General features: G+C 48.2%; 1 protein-coding gene and 1 long non-coding RNA gene across 2 annotated transcripts in view; one reads left to right on the plus strand and one right to left on the minus strand.

The window, feature by feature from the left end:
• Nucleotides 1-21,176, plus strand: part of LOC140429852 (uncharacterized) — an 85,891-nt gene that overhangs the window by 34,632 nt on the left and 30,083 nt on the right. The window lies entirely within an intron of this gene.
• The window catches only part of LOC140429855 (uncharacterized), a 141,367-nt gene continuing 127,676 nt past the window's right edge, over nt 7,486-21,176 (minus strand). The window contains exon 3 of the long non-coding RNA XR_011949221.1: nt 7,486-8,369. This is a non-coding gene — a long non-coding RNA (uncharacterized lncRNA). The remainder of the gene's footprint in view (nt 8,370-21,176) is intronic.

The raw sequence follows: 21,176 nt of genomic DNA on the forward strand, positions 1-21,176 counted from the left end.
TCGGACAGGGATAGTGCGGGGTGGGGGGGGGGGGCGGTGAGCACAGGGCCTCGCCATATAGGGATGACCTGTTGCTTTACGTTTTGGATCCATTGAGAGGTATCGGGGTATTTCGGAGAAATTTGACCGGTTTTCCGGATACAAGTTAAACATGTGAAAGAGTGGTGTCTTCCCGATACAGGCAAGGGGGCAGGAGAAGCGGTTGGGCAAGCTGCCGTTAAAGTGATTGGGGCAATCTTTAGGTATCTGGGCCTCCAGGTGACGAGGGGATGGGAATAACTACATAAATTGAATTTGGCACGGCTATTGGAACAGATGAGGGGGGATTTTAAGAGGTGGGTCGTGCTCCCGTTGTTGCTGACAGGACGGGTGCAGACAGTGAAAATGACGATACTCCCAAGGCTCTTATTAATCTTCCAGAATCTCCTGATCTTCATTCCAAAGTCTTTCTTCATGAAAATTAATGCATTGATTTTGGGGTTTGTGTGGGCTGGGAAATCTCCACAGGTAAAGAAGGTGCTGGTGGAAACGCGGCACAGGTGGGGGGGGGGGGGGGGGGGGGGGGGGGGGCAGGCTGTCTTGCCAAGTATAATGGACTATTACTGGGCAGCGAACATAGCCATGGTTAGGAAGTGGGTGGTGGAGGAGGGATCAGCGATGGAGCGGATCGAAGCAGCCTCTTGTAAGTGCACAAGCTTGGGGGGCATTGTTGATGGCGCCTCTGCCATTCTCGCCCGCCAAATAGTCCACGAGCCCCGTGATGGTGGCGGCCCTGAGAATATGGGGACAGTGGCGGTAGCACCGGAGGTAGGAAGGTGCCTCGGCGTGGGCACCGGTCTGTGGGAATCATAGATTTGCACCGGGAGGCTTAGACGTGGGGTCCAGGGATGATGACAGTCCGGGATCGAGCGGTTTGGGGTCCTTTTTGTGGAGGACAGCTTTTCAAGTTCAGAGGAATTAGAAGAGGAGTATGAGCTGCCCAGGGGAATGTGTTCTAGTATTTACAGGCGCGCGATTATGTGAGGAAGCCGGTGTCGTTCTTTCCCAACGTGTCGCCTCCGGGACTGCAGGTCAAGGTGGTATCGAAAACAGGAGCGGGTATCCGAGATTTACAAGATGTTAATGGACTGGGAGGGAGCCCCGATAGGGGAAGTTAAATGTAATTTGGAGGAGGAGTGGGAGGGAGATGGCGGTAATGGAGGCTGGGTTGTAGGAGGGGGCTTTGAGGAGGGTGAATGATCATCCCCGTGTGCTAGGCTTAGCCTTATTCAATTCAAGATGGTGCATCAGGTGCATATGACGGTGGCCAGGATGAGCAGGTTCTTTGATGGGGTGGAGGATATGTGTGGGCAATGCAAGGGGAGGCCCGCGAGCTATGTTCACATATTTTGGGCATTACCAAAACTGCAGGGGTTCGTGGATGTTCTGTCTGAGGTGCTGGCGAAGGTGGCCCCGATTCCAGAAGTGGCAGTATTTGGAGAGTCAGAAGACCCAGGATTCCAGGGGGCAAGCGAGGCTGACGTCTCAGCCTTTGCCTCCCTGGTAGCTTGGAGACAGATTTTGTTGGAGTGGAGGGGTTTGGGGGCCCTGAAGCCGGGTGTGTGGGTGAGCGACCTGGCCGAGTTCCTTAGGCTGGAAAGGTTCGCCTTCAGGAGATCAGTGGATGGGTTTGCCCGGAGGTGGTAGCTGTTTATCAACTTCTTCAAGGACAGTTAAGATGTTGGGGGAGGGGTATAAAGGGGGTTAAAATGGGGGAGGCAGGGTGAGCGGAGATAACGGCTAGGAGGGTGGGACGGTTGGATGTTATGTATTTGTTATGCGTCTTCCTGTTTGTTCTTGTTCTGGTTTTGCGTGGGTGGCACGGTAGCACAGTGGGTAGCACTGTTGCTTCACAGCTCCAGGGTCCCAGGTTCGAGTCCCGGCTTGGCTCGCTGCCTGTGCGGAGTCTCCACGTTCTCCCCATGCCTGCGTGGGTTTCCTCCGGGTGCTCCGGTTTCCTCCAGCAAGTCCCGAAAGACGCATTGTTAGGTGAATTGGACATTCTAAATTCTCCCTCAGTGTATCCGAACAGGTGCCGGAATGTGGCGACTAGGGGCTTTTCACAGTAACGTCATTGTAGTGTTAATGTAAGCCTACTTGTAACAATAAAGATTATTGATTGATTGGTTGTGTAAATATTTTTTTAAAAGACGTTCCAGTGGCCATCGCCCTCCATGTGCCATATGATCTGATGCTGCTGCTTTTTCTTGCCAATTTCTTTTGTCTTTGGTGGTTTTAGCAAATTGAATGCTGTTCATAGTTGACGTCTAACCACTAGCAATGCCAGAGGAACTTGGGTTGCTGAGTGCTTAGTATTCCTGTACGTTAGAACTCAAACGCTTAGACAATGAACCTTGTTCTCTGGTTAGATTTAATGAATGTTTCACCATCTGTACAAAAGGTTCTGCCGGCCCATTTTTGGCGGGGTGATAAGGAGCAGACCAGATGTGTTGAATTCCATCCTCTTACAAGTAGTTTATGAATTCTTGATGTGAGCTGTGGTCCATTATTGCTCACCAGTTGTTCAGGGTAACCAAATCTGCTGAAGGTTTCACCCAATTTCTCAATTGTTTTCTCCGCTGACGTTGACTTCATGATGGCAACTTGAGACCATATTGAGTGAGCAGAGAAACATGAGCCTTTCAAACGGTCCAGCAGAATCAACATGTACCTGTTTCCAGGTCTCTTCTGGCCATTCCCGTGGGTGCAACAGGGCTAATGGCAGGTTCTGCACTTTTGCACAATGCATTCCCGTCTTCTCCTCAATTTCAGCATCTAGCCTTGGCCTCGAGAAATATCTCCTGGCTATCTCCTTCATCCTTACGATACCGCATTGGCCTATGTGTAATTTGTTTATACATGTTTTCTTAATGGTGGAATGTTGACTCTCAATCCCCAGAGGAAACAACATGCTTGTACGGATAACTCAAGTCTTTGGGTGGAAGGTGGCTTTACATCTTACATTAAAACACCATGTCCATAACCTCTGACAGTACTGGATCATTTCTGCAATGCTTCTTCACCTGTCCTGTGGTTACAGATGTGTTATCTACTTGCTCAAAAGAGAAAATGCTTCCACACAAACTGTTTATCGATAAACTATATGGTAAGGGCAGTCGGGAGAGTCCATCTGCTGCCCATGATTGCCTGACTGACAATACTGGATTGTGTATGTGTGGGCTGACAAGAGCAATGCCCATCTCTCCATTCTGCTTGCTGTCAGTGATGGAATCCCGATTATTGAGCCCAAAAAGCATTGTTAATTATCAATGGTCTGTCAATAAAGTGAATTTCCTCCCATACAGAAATTGGTGGGACCATTTTATTCCAAAAATAATTCATACGGCTTCTTTCTCTATCTGCTTTTAATTGCTTTTGAACATAGAACAGTACAGCACAGAACAGGCCCTTCAGCCCTCGATGTTGTGCCGAGCATTGTCCGAAACCAAGATCAAGCTATCCCATTCCCTGTCATTCTGGTGTGCTCCATGTGCCTATCCAATAACCGCTTGAAAGTTCCTAAAGTGTCCGACTCCACTATCACAGCAGGCAGTCCATTCAACACCCTAACCACTTTCTGAGTAAAGAACCTACCTCGGACATCCCTCCTATATCTCCCACACTGAATCTTATAGTTCTGTCCCCTTGTAACAGCTACATCCACCCGAGGAAATAGTCTCTGAACGTCCACCCTATCTATCCCCCTCATTATCTTATAAACCTCTATTAAGTCGCCTCTCATCCTCCTCCGCTCCAAAGAGAAAAGCCCTAGCTCCCTCAACCTTTCCTCATAAGACCAATCCTGCAAACTAGGCAGCATCCTGGTAAATCTCCTTTGCACCCTTTCCAATGCTTCCACATCTTTCCTGTAATGAGGTGACCAGAACTGCACACAATACTCCAAATGTGGTCTCACTAGGGTCATGGATAGTTGCAGCATAACCCCGTGGCTCTTAAACTCAAGCCCCCTGTTAATAAACGCTAACACACTATAAGCCTTCTTCACAGCTCTATCCACTTGAGTGGCAAGCTTCAGAGATCTGTGGACATGAAGCCCAAGATCTCTCTGTTCCTCCACATTCCTCAGAACCCTGCCGTTGACCCTGTAATCTGCATTCAAATTGTTTCAACCAAAATGAAACACCTCGCACTTATCAGGGTTAAACTCCATCTGCCATTTTTCGGCCCAGCTCTGCATCCTATCAATGTCTCAGTGCAGCCTACAACAGCCTCCACCTCATCCACTTCTCCACCAATCTTGGTGTCATCAGCAAAGTTACTGACCCACCCTTCAGCCCCCTCCTCCAAGTCATTGATAAAAATCACAAATAGCAGAGGACCCAGCACTGATTCCTGTGGTACACCGCTGGTAACTGGTCTTCAGTCTGAAAATTTTCCATCCACCACCACCCTCTGTCTTCTATGTGATAGCCAGTTACTTATCCAATTGGCCAAATTTCGCTCTATCCCACACCTCCTTACTTTCGTCATGAGCTGACCATGGTGAACCTTATCAAACGCCTCACTAAAATCCATGTACACGACATCAACTGCTCTACCTTCATCTACACACTTAGTTACCTCCTCAAAGAATTCAATCAAATTTGTGAGGCAAGACCTACCCTTCACGAATCCGTGTTGACTACCCCGGATTAAGCTGCATCTTTCCAAATGGTCATAAATCCTATCCTTCAGGACCTTTTCCATTATCTTCCCGAACACCGAAGTAAGACTAACTGGCCTATAATTACCAGGGTCATTCCTATTCCCTTTCTTGAACAGAGGAACAACATTCGCCACTCTCCAGTCCTCTGGCATTATCACCGTGGACAGCGAGGACCCAAAGATCAAAGCCAAAGGCTCTGCAATCTCATCACTTGCCTCCCAAAGAATCCTTGGGTATATCCCATCTGGCCCAGGGGACTTGTCGACCCTCAGCTTTTTCAAAATTGCTAATACATCCTTCCTCAGAACATCTACTTCCTCCAGCCTACCCGCCTGAATCACACTCTCATCCTCAAAAACATGGCCCCTCTCCTTTGTGAACACTGAAGAAAAGTATTCATTCAATGCCTCTCCTATTTCCTCTGACTCCATGCACAAGTTCCCACTACTGTCCTTGACTGGCCCTACCCTCACCCTGGTCATTCTTTTATTTCTCACATAAGAGTAAAAAGCCTTGGGGTTTTCCTTGATCCGACCCGCCAAGGACTTCTCATGCCCCCTCCTAAGCCCTTTTTTCAGCTCATTCCTTGCTACCTTGTAACCCTCAAGCGACCCTACTGAACCTTGTTTTCTCATACTTACATACTCTTCCTTTTTCCTCTTGACAAGACATTCAACCTCTTTTGTGAACCATGGTTCCCTCACACGGCCATTTCCTCCCTGCCTGACAGGGACGTGCCTATCAAGGACACACAGTATTTGTTCCTTGAACAAGCTCCACTTTTCATTTGTGCCTTTCCCTGACAGTTTCTGTTCCCATCTTATGCTCCCTAATTCTTGCCTAATTGCATCATAATTACCCCTCCCCCACTTATAAACCTTGCCCTGCCGTATGGCCCTATCCCTCTCCATTGCAATAGTGAGAGACACCGAATTGTGGTCACTATCTCCAAAGTGTTCTCCCACAAACAAATCTAACACTTGGCCCGGTTCATTACCCAGAACCAAATCCAATGTGGCCCCCCCTCTTGTCGGCCTATCCACATATTGTGTCAGGAAATCCTCCTGCACACACTGTACAAATATTGCCCCATCCGAACCGTCTATCTGTCCCTTTAACTATCGAGTCCCCAATAACTATTGCTCTCCTGCTCTCCCTCCTTCCCTTCTGAGCCACAGGGACGGACTCAGTGCTGGAGATCCGTTCACCATGGCTTAACCCTGGTAGGTCGACCCCCTCAACAGTATCCAAAACGATATACTTGTTACTATGGGGAACGATCACAGAGGATCCCTGCACTGACTGCTTCCTCCCAGCCCCTCTCAACATCACCCATCTACCTTGATTCTTCGGAGTAACTACATCCCTGAAGCTACTATCTATGACCACCTCTGTCTCCCAAATGATCCAAAGTTCATCCAGCTCCAGCTCCAGTTCCCTAACGCGGTTTCTGAGGAGCTGGAGATGGGTGCACTTCCCACAGGTGAAATCAGCAGGGACACTGACGGCATCCCTCACCTCAAACATTCTGCAGGAGGAACATTGCACTGCCTTCCCTGCCAGCCCCTCTAGATAAAAGAAGAAAAAGTAAGTAAGAGCTTACCTGTTATTCACTCTACCCCTTAGGTTAAAGGAGGTGGATGGGTGGGGGACACTATAAATGTAGTGTCTAGGGTTTAGAAACTGCCCAACTTAAATACAGGTAAAAATAAAACACTTAACCAGCAACCACTGCGCCCCACACAAGAACAGCAATCAGCTGTTATGGGCTTGTGCAAACAATTTAAATCTTTACTACTTACCCAGCAGTCACTCTGTCCTCACTCCGACCGGATTCAGCTGGAAACTCCCAACAGTAAGTTTTTAAAAATTTTACTCCCCTTCACAGCAAGCACTCACTCAGCAACCACTGCGCCCCGCACGATAACACCTCAGGGAAAAGAAAAACGACTTACCAGTCACCAGCCAATCACTTACCTGCAGGCTGTGATGTCACGGTTCAACTTCTTTCTACTTCTACCTGCCCTCGAGTCTCCGTCTTGATCTTTACTCAACTGGGATCCTTACAGTAATTGTCTTTTTTTTTGGTTAGAGGAGGAGGTAGGGAGGAAAACACTGAAGAAGTGTTTCGGGTTTAACTGCTCCTCCACAAACCACATTCAAGATACGGTGACCGAAATGCACTGATGCAAATTTTCCCCGCAACAGCCAATCAGCAGCTCTGCTCTACTGCCCTCTGCTGGATGCTTGCCTTCACTTGAACACCTAGGGTGTCTTGCTCAGGTACACTTTCTGGATGCAGTGACTGCATAAGAAAACGGTGCTCATTAATGACAAGTCGAAACTGATTGGTCAAGCTGTCACAACGGAGAATACACCAGGAAACTGTTGTCCCCATGTTTTGCAGGCATAGGCTGGCTGAGTACGGTCAGTACTCTGCCTATTGAGGACAGCCAAAGGGACGTGCTAGTGGATACAATCCACCAGTCTTTGAGACAAATAACCTAAGTACCTAGCTTCACATCAGCACTGAAATGGGCGGCAGGGTAGCACAGTGGATAGCACTGATGCTTCACAGTGCCAGGGTCCCAGGTTTCATTTCCGGCTTGGGGCACTGTCTGTGCCGTGTTGCCTTTTATTACCTGCTATAAATATGGCAATCAATAAGGTTGCCTTTCTTTCTTTAGATCGCGAGGTATCAAATGATACCACCACAAGGTTCAACCGGATATCGATCAAAGAGCCAAACACCAGGTGGTTAGTTCAAGATCAATGGTACTTTATTTACACACACAATTAGTCATGCAACATAGACACTACTAGTTAAACTACACCGATTAACTATGACAACCTGTACTTAACTTCAGGCACCCAGCTTAAGTCAGAGGAACAGTGGCCTTTGCTCGAATCTGGATCTTTCGGGTCTGGAGGAGTAACTGCTGTTCAACTGGGCTCATCCGTCTGGTAGAGAGTGTTGAACTAGAACTTGCTTCTGGTGGTGCTGCAATTGGAGGTGGACGTTGCCGGAACGCCAGGTCCAAGAGAGATCGAACACATGGCGGTTTCTCTCTTTATCCTTGGGGAGTTTTGTGCTCTTTTGGGCGGTCCTTCGGTTTGGACCCCATTAATTGGGTAGTTCTTGATCACTGTATTTGATTTGAGCCAATAAAGGGGCGGGTGCCTTGATGGTCCTAAGCGGTCATTGACCCTGTTGTTGATGCTTCCTGGGTACAGGGAGTGGTGCCGAAATGTCTGGGATTGTATCGGTTACTCGAGTATCAGTCTTTTGTCTTACGGAGATGGGCCATCAAAATGCTAATCGGTTGGGGGTTTCGATGCTGTCTGGATTCTTCGCTCACAAATATACATTCAGGCTCTGAGCCTGCCTGAACCTTACATTGTCCATTTTTCCTGTTATGCTTTGCAACCATCCATGTTTCTGATTGTAAGTGACCATCCCAGGTGGCTACAGCGGAGTCTGTATGTTCTCCCTGTGTCTACGTGAGTTTGCTCCTGGTGCTCCAATTTCCTCCCACAAGTCTTGAAGGACATGCTGTTAGGTGATTTGGACATTCTGAATTCTCCCTCTGTGTACCCGAACAGGCGCCGGAGTGTGGCGATGAGGGGATTTTCACAGTAACTTCATTGCTGTGTTAATGTAAGCCTACTTGTGAAAATAAATATTATTATTATCATGTGAGAGTACCTTTAAGACATGGAGGTGTAAGCAATGTATCTTTAAGAAAACAGTGATGTCAGAGAGTGGGTGGGGCTGAGCTCAGGTCAGCCATTTTGCAGTTTAGTTTTGCAGTTTGAAAAAGAGCTTGTGTGTGTTTCCAGAGAGCTGCAGTTTGGAGGAAAAGAGCTGGGTGTGTGTCTGTGTTTTGCAGTTGTTGTGAAAACTCGGAAGAATATGAAATTTGACACATGAAAATAACACTAAGAATACCTAAGGCGTTTAAATGAAAAGGAGAAGTCCCACAAGGGGTTAACAGCAGCAGCCTGATTTAAAAGCAGACAACTTCACAGACAGGGATGAAAACAGATAGGAGCTTCATTTTAATTCACAAAGTCAGAAAAGACATTTGATTGACTTAAAACTCTTAAAAAGGAACAGTATCTCACAAATCTTTAGTAAGGAGTTACTTAATTGAACAATTAGGAAAAGCAGCCAGAATCAAAAGTATAAGATAAGGAACAAATGTCAAAGTGTGAAAAGTTGCTAACACTAGTAATAAAATGAAACAACTGATTAATACATTGAGGAAACGAGAAGGTGACAAAGTAACATTATAACGTACATAGCATTTGAAGTTAAAACCTTTTGAAAATGGTCAAAGCAGATAAAGTTAGAAACAGGAGATAACACTAACATGACATTAACTTAACCTGAAGATGACCCGAGTCGAATCAGAGAAAAAGTGCATCAGAAAAGACATTAGCTTAACCTGAAGATGACCCAAGTCGAAACAGAGAAAAAGTGCATCAGAAAAGACATGAAACCAAAAGAGTGCGAACAAAGGCACACAAATTTATGACATGTCAAGCAAAGCGAGAAAAATGCAGTCAAGGATGGCGAGCTAGGGAGGATGAAACTGCACTATCTCTGTACAAGTAGAACCACGCTTCTAAACTGCTAAAATTTAGCATACCAAAAGTCATGCAGACAGACTGAAGGGTGCCAGGTTCAAAGGTTAAGGGGCCCCAAATGGCTATAAAAACTGGGGATAATGAGCAGATAATCAGAAGAGCATCTTCCTCGGTAATGGGACAAGCAACATCGATAGACCGAGCAGCCCAGAGAACTCAGCAGAAGACCAAAAGTTAAAGAAGCCTGATTGCCAAGCGAGACTTGAAAGTCTGCAACTGGTCCGAACAGGAAAAGATCTTTCTACCTTTCTGTAAAATTAGTTATTCTCTTTTAACTTGAAAATAAAGTTAAATTCAAATTGATAACCTGAAAGAGTGGTTATTATTTTCTCTTTAAAGTTTACTTTACTTAACTTAGCAAGTTGGACCCGTGTGTAAGTTACTAAGTGGTAAGTAGATAAAATTCTTCTACGAAGATACGAGTTATACCGGGGGATAACTTGAAATACTAGTTTGACCCGAATAGCACTCGCCTAAGTCTGCGTAGGAGTCGGGGAAGGATAATCCCTGCTCACCATTTAGAATAAATCGGCCCTTTTTTGGTATGGGGGAATTCTAAGAATAGTGGTGAGGTAAAAACTACATGGCGCCCAAACGTGGTTCATTTTGAAAGTTGAAAGTTTGTAGGGCTTCAGGACCCAGCGGGTCATTCTAAATTACTCCACGGCACCCGGCGTGGGGGCCTAGAATACTAGAAATTTCTGGGTTGGACCGCCTAGAATACTAGAAATTTCTAGGCGAGGCGAGGCTAGAATATTGGAAATTTTAGTTGAGCGAGGCCGCCTAGAATATTGGACGTCTCTAGGTGAAGGCAAGGCTAGAATATTGGAAATTCTAGTTGAGCGGGGGCGCCTGGAACATTAGTAGTTCCTAGGTGAGCAAACTATACCTGCCGAGTTTAGTTTGATAAGTCATGGGGGATTGACTTGAAAGGATTCTGCAGGATCGGGGACACAGGAGCTCAACTGGGTGAGAGTGTTAGTAGACTAGAAAATACTAACCCTGGGTGAATGTCTGCAGGGCAGCTGGGTAACTAGTACCGGGTCCTGCATCCAACTGGAATAAGTAGGCCAGACAAATACCCTCCTTTGAGTAAGGCAGATTGTGAGGACAGAACCTGGAGCGATAGGGACGCCTAGAAACTTTGGGGACCGATCGATAGACCCTTAACACGAAACAGGAGGATTGTGCCTTAGGTGCCTTTGCGGTAACTGCCCAGGACGGGTATTTATCGCTTAATTTCAAGTCTAGACTGGAAGGGACCGCCAGTCGCAGTTTGAAACTCAATGTAGTTTAAAAATCCGAAAAATGGCAATTAGGGTAATCCTCTTGCCCTGGAATACGGGCACGAGAGATGGAGCAATGGAACAGAAGTGGGGAGAATTAAAGAAGCAAAGGAAATCTTGGGAGAAAGTGCCTTATCAGGAGGGTGACGTATCATTCTTTATCAGGGTGCCTAGAGCCCTGCAGAGTAGGGATCCGATCGGGATACTGACAGCATTGTGTAAATTTGCATTTGAAAGAAAAGCTGAATCACTAGTTTTGTTGGGACCCAAGCAGAAGCAAGCAGCCGCTCAAGTGGGCAAGATATACTCTAGATTAGTTAAAATTATTGATCAGGACAATATGAAAGAAATAACTCAAATTCCTAGTGAATACAAAATTAAATCAAAATTGGCAAAAGAGTATAGGAAGCAGTTGCAAAACAATGAGACGTTAGCAATGGAGGAAGATGAGGAGTCAGTGTTAGAATCAGATAGCACCGACAGGACAGTGGGGCTACAAACGAGTGCGCTACGCGAAAAGGGAAGTGGAAAGGAGCAGATGGAAATTTTAAAAATCCTGCATCAAGGAGGGAAGCAAATACAATTAGTGGCAGGGGATTTTGTGAATGCCACGGGGATTGTGCAGGTGAATCCTTCCAATAAGGAGGGGAAGTTAGGAGCAGGAATATCGGGAGTATTAGCTCACAAATTAAATCCGGAGCTACAGCAGCGATTAAATGAGGCAAAAAAAACTCCTGGAAAAGAGAGGCTTATCAGAACGGAGGTGTCTCAATTTTTGTTAGAATACCTAAAGCTCTATAGAATAGAGAGCCAAGATCTCAGTGGATAAATGAGTGTGTGTGTGTTTGATAAGGAGCTCTGTGCAGGAAACGACTTTGAAACTAACGCGTTGAAATGGACACGGCACAGCTCCACCGGGGTCCTAGTGCCCGCTGACACGCAAGGACGCTAGAAAGTCACGAGCAGAAGGAGTAGTTTAGAATGTTAAATGCATTGAATAAGGAGCTTTAGGGAATGAAGATATTAGACCAAAAATTAGAATAGGAGAATTTCTTGCAGTATCATGGAAATAAGAATCTGATGGCAGGAAAAGATTTAATCAAGATAAATACTGGGAAGATTAGGATATTGAAACCGATTGATAACATGGAGAAAATAAAGAAACAAAAAGAGAAAAGTATTTTAAGTGATGAGGCATGGCGAGCGAAAGAAGAGGTGTTTGAGATTCTGCGAATCTCACTCAGGGGTGCAATGATAGAAGGAGGAGGCTTAACAGGCCTTAATTGTATGATGTATGTACATGAGAAAAAACCCACACTAGTAAAGAAAGAAAAGAGAAAGAGATGGAGGCAAAGGAAATCCGGAAGTCCTGGTGAGGGCACTTCTGGAAAATCCAGACAAGAATAGAAATCGCAAATTTAAAAAAGTAAAAAAAATAGGGCCCTCTCCAACTTTAACCTGTTCATTTGATTTTTCAGATGGAGAGAATGATACAGACCCATTTGTTTGGAAGGAGAAAAAGAACTACAATCAAGAGGGAAATAAGAATCAGGGTATATAGAAGGAATGGAAGTAATTAGAAGAAAGAGAAAAATAGATTGGCTAAAATGGGGGGCAACGATATTAATGGGGATTACAGTAATTAGTTTGGGATTATTAATATGGTTAGTTGCATTAGGGAAGTCAGGTGAGATAATGGGATATGGAAAAATAGATACCAGATTGAATCACAGAGAACACATAATAAAAATAAGAATAAACAAATGTTTAAATGTAACGGAGGAAATCATTAATTTTCAGGACATTCAGGAAATTGGACTTAACAACAGTATGTTAGAATCAAGAGAGAGTGGCAGTAACAACATGTTCAGTAAAATGTGGGGAGCACTTACAAACAGTCTAGGATACATACTGAACTTATCAGACAGATTGAAGATGTTTAAACAGTATGCAGGAAAAACTAATGACACTCGATGGGATCCCGAGAAAGGACAAATTAAGACAGGAAATGCATTACAGAATAAAACCACAAGTAGGAGAATGAAACAAAATAGATGGAATAAATGCCTCAAACCACCAATGCAAGGAAGTTTGTGTGAACTAAAATCCAATCTCACAGGTTGGAACATTAGTGATGTATGGGTGAATGAAGGAAGTATTGAATTAACTAAAGTAAAGACAGGTAATGAACAAGTCTGGGTGAAAGAAATAATGGACAGATTGGAAGGCCGGAATTAAATCACTATAATCAGGAATGTAACGGCAATAGATAGAGGGGCATGTTATGAAGTATTAAACGAAGAAGAAGTCACAACACAACTTAGTTTAGAAAATCCAAATTCAAATAATAACAATAATAAAAGATTAGATAATACAATGAACGATTGGTGGACCGAATTAAAGAAAAAATGGAGGAATGGAATACACGGCATCGCCTGCGCTCCCATGTTAATAAGAGGACCGGTGTGGCTAGTAATCATACCAGAAAATAAGAGCAAAGTAAAGGTAGCACTAAACAATTCATTTCCATGGGTACATTATCCAGAGGAATGGGGATTAGCGATAGATGGGGGGGGGGGGGGGGGGGGAACTTCAGGACAAACAGCAAGTATAGAAGGGATTATTGGTATTCGAGGGGGAAAACTAAAAGTGGGTAAATTAGGAATATTTTATAGCGAAGGGTGGAACGTGGACATGGATAAGGTTCAGGACATTGAAAAAGGAATGATGAGAAAATTAGTGGAATTATGGCATGATCGACAAAAGAAAGATGTTACTAACGGATGGAAAGGTTTGGCTACCCACCCAGAAGATGCTGAAGGGGAATGGATATTAGGTCCGTGTAGAGAACAATGTGTCAGTAGCAGTCTCTCAAAAAGGGCAACAACTTGCGATGCATCGGAAAGGAAATACAACTGCACTGAGCAGTTGCACGAAGAAAGAATGGAAAGAATGGAAAGACAAAGAGTAGCAGGGGGATTTAGTCAACTTGAATCATATGAAGGAAGTATAGGTCAAGCCTATAAGTTTATTGGATTTACTGAAGGAGAGCTAATCAAAATATTAGAAAAACCGACAACATGGACACCTGAATATACATTGATACTAGCAAAATGGTTTGGTGACTTCTATATCAAAAATTCATTAAAAGTAGCATCACCATTAATAGGGAGAGGGAGATACCGCTGGAACAGAGAAATAAAATTTGCATCAAGAGCAGTGACCTCAGGGTATAGGGCTGTTGTTCCAATACCTTGGGTAAAGACCAAAAGAGGATTCAAATTTATAGGAAAATTTAGTAAATGGAAAGAACCTAAGAAGGAGATTGAATTTGAGCAGTGTACATGGGGGAAAACAATGAGAATGAAAGACAGTAATCAAGCAAAACCAGTATGTTTAAAAAGCGAACACCCTGAAACCGGGCAGAATCTGATAAAACAGTTAACAGCTAGATATGGTACAGGCAAGAAAGAGAATGGGATGGCCACTTGGTATGTAGATAGGTCAGTGGGGTCAGGAATAGTATGCCAAATGGACGATAACAAAATGTTAATGGAAGGATGGAAAGATTTCAAGGAAGAGGAATGGTGTAAGGGAGAAACTTGGAATAGGATGAGCCCAAATAAATCAATTAACACTTGTGTGTCAGGGATAGAACACCTCCCATATTATCCCAGCTGGAGTAATTTGGGACACGATTTAGTAGATGTGGGTTTGAAGATTAAAGAGACAGTTAAAACAGCAATTAAGATTATAACAAGCCCATTTAAATGGTTCTGGACAATGTTAACCTGGATTCTAAACAATTGGTACTTGTTTGTATCAATTGCAGGGGGAGTGATCATCGCTGCATTACTATGGAAATTGGGAATTTTTAAATTGTGTAGGATTTTATGCTGCAAATGCTGCAATAAAATTGCTCAAAGAAGAGAGAGAAAAATGATTCAATTGGCCACATATTTGAGAAAAATAAATGAGAAAGCCAGGAAGAAATCTTCCCGGTTTAGAAATAAACCAAAATATCAAATAATTACCGAAGAGTGATCCAGCTCTGGCTGGACATGTGTCCTGAGAGCCAGCTGATGGATGATCTGAGGTCTCCACAGGATGTGTACTGCATGATGGATTTATTTGAGGGTCTCGACAGGTAACATGTCACTGACGAGGAACCCTTCAGTTTAAAAAAAAGAGAAAGCAATGGCATGAAAGACAAATTTATTTTTATTACTTAACGAAGCAGATATATTATGCTTGATGTTGCGACGGGGTATATATAACAAATGTATTAAACGTAGTTGCCTTGCGGCATTAGAATAGTTATTAAAGAGGAAATGTTCTGTATCTTATACAATACTGTTACCTATGTATGTAAGAAAAAAAAGATGGCTGGAGCAAGGCCTGACAGTACTTGATATATGTAATAACTACTGATAACGGGGAAATCCTTAATACTGATGGTTTGTTAGTGAGAGCAAGAATTAGCACTGTGAAGAGACAGACCGCATCAGGTCAGGAGGCGCATGTCTAGCACCAAGCGGGCAGTGAGGCCTGTCAAAATCATGAATTATTATGGGACACCAGTATGAGTTAGACGCGATAGATGGGTATATAAGGATGGGCATAAGATAAAGTTTTCAGAAAGATTTGGAACAAGTGGTGGAACGTGACTCTCAAGACGTAGAAAAGACCATAGGGGAGTCCAGTATGTTTTTCGATGGAGGCCTAGGAGACATGCAACTGTTTGAACAGATATTGATGGAGTTAGGTAACAGAAGAATTTCACCAAGTTTGACAGGGTTTATGATAAAAGTAATTAATTGGTAATCTCTAATATGTGTGATTTAGGTATTGAAATTGAAATGTATTAAAAATAGTTATAAATGTTAACTTCAATAGCACCCTGGTCAGACCAGGATTTGAACTGTAAATGTTATATTTTGTCTTTTAATAGGATTGTAATAGTAGTTGAAATAGTTATGTAACGCGGGAACACACGAACAGTTGTGTGAGTAGTTGCTTGACGACATGTTAGGATAGGACTTATTCTTTTAAATTTTATATTTTAATAGGGAGGATTTCATGTTTATCTGCAAATGGATAAAATCATGGTTCGAAATGAAGCCAGCGGATTCGACTGGCGAATGCCCCAACCTGCTGGATGCATTAAATGTTTCAGAACTAGTAATAGAAATGGGTTTTTCACCACTTTAGGGTGGCTGTGTGGTAACTGTTATCAAGGCAGTTATAAACTTCATGTACTTCAGGACATGATAATAGGAAAGGGATCTGAGTGAGACATGGCAATCAGTTTCGATAGGATGTAGAGCAAATGGCCACGGCCGTAGTTGGTTTAGAGACATATTACAAACACATCAGAGATATCTGGGGATGGAGGCAAGAACAAAGACACCTTTTAGATTGACGAAGAGTGGGTGTAAATGGTTAATACATGATATAGTCGTTTATGCGACTGGGGAAAAACGTAAGGCAATTTGGATGTCAAAGGATTGAGATTCTCGCACACCAGCAATAAATAGACGACCTTTTTGGTTGCTGTTGGATTAAGAGGTGTACTGATCCTAAGGGACACGAGGAGGCTTATCCGGTGCTGCTATCCCAAGGAGGTAAAAGGCTTTGGTGATAGTGGAACATGCGGCAAAAAGGTTATTGTGTTACCTTACTGGACGGCGGCCACTATGATCCAAGGTAATTGCAATTAGGGAATAACTGGTCTATAAACACTGGTGTGAGCATTGGATATTTGCAAAAAACTTAAAATACACTTGGATATTAACAAAATGATTAGGGGGATAAATATTAAATGGAATATTTCATGTTTCAAATATCAAGAGGGGGTGTTGTGAAAACTCGGAAGAATATGAAATTTGAAACATGAAAATAACACTAAGAATACCTAAGGCGTTTAAATGAAAAGGAGAAGTCCCACAAGGGGTTAACAGCAGCAGCCTGTTTTAAAAGCAGACAACTTCACAGACAGGGATGAAAACAGATAGGAGCTTCATTTTAATTCACAAAGTCAGAAAAGACATTTGATTGACTTAAAACTCTTAAAAAGGAATAGTGGGCGAAATTCTCCGTTATCGGCGGAAAGTCCACCGATCGGCGCAAAAAACGGCGCAAATCCGACTTGCATCACGTCGGAAAAATGGGTCGATAGTCTCCGGCCCGAAATGAGCTAGCAGCGACGTAACAGGATCCGCGCTTGCGCAGTGGTTCATGCCGTGCAGCGTCATACGCGCTGCACGGCGTGACGGCTCATAAGGCCGCGCTGCTCCCCCCCACCCGACCGCAACACCCGACCGCAACACCCAACTGGATGGCTGGCCGTCGCTCAGCCCCGAGGTTCGAGTCACGCGATGTGGAGGCGCTCCTGGACACGGTGGAGCAGAGGAGGGACGCCCTGTATCCCGGGCACAGCCGCAGTGTTGCCCCACGCCACAGCCGGCGTCTGTGGAGGGAAGTGGCAGAGGCCGTCACCGCTGTGGCCCTGACACCATGGACAGGCACCCAGTGCCACAAGAAGGTGAACGACCTCTTCAGAGCAGGCAGGGTGAGCCTCCCCCATATCCCCCCTCCCCATATCCCCCCTCCCCCATATCCCCCCTCCCCATATCCCCCCTCCTCCATATTCCCCCTCCCCCATATCACCCCCTCCCCCATATCCCCCCTCCCCCATATCCCCCCTCCCCCATATCCCCCCTCCCCCATATCCCCCCTCCCCATATACCCCTCCCCATATCCCCCTCCCCCATGTCCCCCATATCCCCCCCTCCCCCATATCCCCCCTCCCCCATATCCCCCCTCCCCCATATCCCCCTCTCCATATCCAGCACTACCCAGGACACCCCTACCCGGGACAGCACTACCCAGGAAGACGAAATACCGGACAGTGACTCAGAGTGGATGGGTGGAGACGAACCCCCACCCCAAAGTGCCATGGACTCAGAGTGGGACGAAGAGCACGACACAACGCCACTGCTGTCACCAACACCCTCCACCATCGCAGAAACACTCACCACGGTTGGGCACTTTAGTGATGAGGCGTCTGGTACACTCACTGGTGCGCACAACACAGCCGTCCCGGTACAGCAGGTGGAGGTAGGAGCAGCAGAGGGACCGGGCGGTCGGAGGGCAGCCCAGCCCAAGCGAACATCTGCCGCCCAGATGGATCCCGGGTTCCTGCAGTTACCACACCCACACATAGATCCGATGCAACCACCGACCCGGAGACGAGCGAAGAGGGTGACGGGCGGCTTGCGGCGGCTGCGGTCGCAGGTGGAGGAGTCCACCCGCGTCCAGGAGCTGGAAGTGGTGCCGGTCACGCGTGCCACCCAGGCTGACACCGCACGGGTGGCGTCCGCGGTGGAGGCAATGGGTGCGACGGTGTCAGACATGGGGAACAGTTTGCGAGGCCTGGGGCCTTCCGTGCAGGCGGCGTCTGTGGCCCAGGAAATGGCTTCCCTCTCACAGGAGGCTATGAGCCAGTGCCAGCGCCAGATGGCAGAGGCGCTCAACGCCATAGCCCAGTCTCTGCAGGCCATGGCCCAGTCTCAGCAGGCCATGGCCCAGTCTCTGCAGGCCATCGCTGAGGGCATCGGCGCCAGTGGCCATGTGCGAGCCGGCGTCGCACTGTCACAGACAGGGTTTGCCACCCCCTGGGCTCCATGGCTGCAAACCTGCAGACCCCTGTCGATACCAGCACGGGCCTCCAGGACTGGCAGCGCCAGATGTCGGGGGGGCGTCGGATGGCCAGTCCGTTCGCATCCCCCACCCATGTAGAGGCCTGGGGGCCATTGGGCACCCCGAGGGAGGAGGAGGTGGTGTGGTCCGTCCCGGCTCCCTCTGTAGGGGAGGTCCCGGTACACCGCGACACCTCGGACTCCCCCCCTTCCGTCCCAGGTGCATCGGGTGGGCAACGGGCAGGACAGGCTGGCAGCTCGCCATCCCAGTCGCCCGGGCCGCAGCCTGGCCCATCTAGGCCAGGACGCCCCAGGAAACGGCCGCCAAAGGGATCCAGTGTCAGAGGGCAGGAATCACAGGAGTCCACCTCCAGTTCTGCTGTACCGTCTGGGGAACCACGTAGACGTAGTCAAAGGGCCCGTAAGGCCAAACAATTAGACACTGAGTAAGTTGGCACGGGTGCAGGGCACAGATGAGTTTTCGGGGCTAGGGCCCGTGCATGAACTCCTTTGGTTATTAAAGTCAATGTTACACCTACCGAAGCTGCCTTTGTGCTCTGTCCAAAGTGTGCGGGGGTGTCATGTATGTTGAACGCAAGTGTGTGTGTGAGGGGTGGTCTTACCTCAGCCCCAGGTGAGTCTGCCCCCTTCCCCCTGGGCCGCCATCAACATCCCCCGGGCAGAGGACGGGACCGTGCGCTGCAGTGTCACAGCCACATGCAGGGATGGTCCGGGTGGATGGTGGTACTGTGGCCATGGGTCAGACATAGTCGAACGACGTAGAGCCAGGAGCTCATCGCAGGGCGGGTTGTCATCATCCTCCATGGCCTGCAATAGACACGCGTCCACCCGCAACTGTGTGAGCCCGGCACGTTGTGCCGCAGGTGGATCGGCAATGGGGGGGGGTGGTGGTGTGCATGCGGGTGGGGTGGGTGGGGTTGGGGAGGGGGGTGAGGGTGCTGGGTGGGTGGATGGGTGGGGGGTGTGGGTGGTCGGCTGTTGCCATGGTGTGCGGTCTGTGGCCATACTACCCGATTCCCACGCCCATCTAGTCAGTGAAGCGGGCGTCTATCAGTCTGTCCCGTGCCCGCTGGGCCAGCCGGTAACGGTGGACAGCCACCCGCCTGTGTTTACCCCGTCTGCCCTGACCATTGCCCCCATCCCCCTCACCTGGGGAGGACTGGGCCTCTTCCTGCTGCTCCTCCACTCCGCCCTCCTCTGCCTGCGGCACATCGCCCCTCTGCTGGGCTATGTTGTGCAGGACGCAGCACACCACAATGATGCGGCCGACCCTATCTGACCGATACTGGAGGGCGCCCCCAGAGAGGTCCAGGCACCTGAAACGCATCTTCAGCACGCCAAAGCACCTCTCGATCACTCTCTTTGTCGCTACATGGGCATCATTGTAGCGGTTCTCCGCCTCATTGCGTGGCCTCCGTATAGGCGTCATCAGCCACGATCGCAATGGGTAGCCCCTGTCGCCCAGCAACCAGCCCCTCAGCCGGGGATGGCGTCCCTCGTACATGCCGGGGATGGATGACCGCGACAACACGAATGAGTCGTGTCCACTGCCTGGGTGACGGGCGCAGATGTGCAGGATCATCATGCGGTGGTCGCAGACCACCTGTACGTTCATCGAATAGGTCCCCTTCCTATTAGTGAACACGGCCCTGTTATCTGCAGGTGGCCGCACGGCGACGTGCATCCCATCGATCGCGCCCTGGACCATGGGGAACCCGGCCACAGCAGAGAAGCCCACGGCCCGGGCATCTTGGCTGGCCCGGTCCACGGGGAAGCGGATGTAGCGGTGCGCCATGGCATATAGGGCATCTGTCACTGCCCGGATGCACCGGTGCACCGATGTCTGCGATATGCCGGACAGGTCCCCACTCGGTGCCTGGAATGACCCCGTTGCATAAAAGTTCAGGGCCACCGTAACCTTGACGGACACGGGGAGAGGGTGTCCCCCGCCAGTGCCACGCGGTGACAGGTGTGCCAGCAGGTGGCAGATGTGTGCCACGGTTTCCCGGCTCATCCGGAGTCTCCTCCTGCATTCCCGGTCCGTGAGGTCCTGGTATGACTGCCGGGGCCGGTACACACGGGGCGCCCTCGGGTGCCTCCGTTGCCGTGGGGCCGCGACGTCCTCCTCCCCCTCCTCGTCCTGTCGGTCAGGTGTCCCTCCAGCCTGGGCGGCTGCCGCCTGCCCCTCTGCGGCAGCCTGCGCCGCCTCTCTGGCACGCTCCTCCTCCTCCTCCTCATCCAGGGCAACATAGACATGAGCAGCTGCCACCACGGCGGCCAACATCGCTGGATGATCTGAAAACATGACGGCCTGGTGGGGGGGAGGGGAACGACGACATGTCATCATTGCCCATAACCCCTCCTCCCCCCAGCCAGGTGGCATGGACCGCATGGGTCCAACTGTTGGAGGCTGGCACATGGCCAAGTGGACCAACTCACTTGCCCTCCCATCCCCCTCCTCGGCACGGACCCCCCCCCAACCTCCACCCCGGCACGGCACGGACACCCCCCAACCTCCACCCCAGCACGGACTCCCCCCAACCTCCACCCCAGCACGGACCCCCCCAACCTCCACCCCAGCACGGACCCCCCCCCCCAACCCCCAACCTCCACCTTGGCACGGCACGGACCCCCCCCCAACCTCCACCCCAGCACGGACCCGCCCCCAACCCCCAACCTCCACCCCGGCACGGCACGGACCCCCCCCCAACCTCCACCCCAGCACGGACCCCCCCCCAACCTCCACCCCAGCATGGACCCCCCCAACCTCCACCCCAGCACGGACCCCCCCCAACCTCCACCCCAGCACGGACC

Source organism: Scyliorhinus torazame, chromosome 9, assembly GCF_047496885.1.
Source record: "Scyliorhinus torazame isolate Kashiwa2021f chromosome 9, sScyTor2.1, whole genome shotgun sequence".
Classification (NCBI taxonomy): Eukaryota; Metazoa; Chordata; class Chondrichthyes; order Carcharhiniformes; family Scyliorhinidae; genus Scyliorhinus; species Scyliorhinus torazame.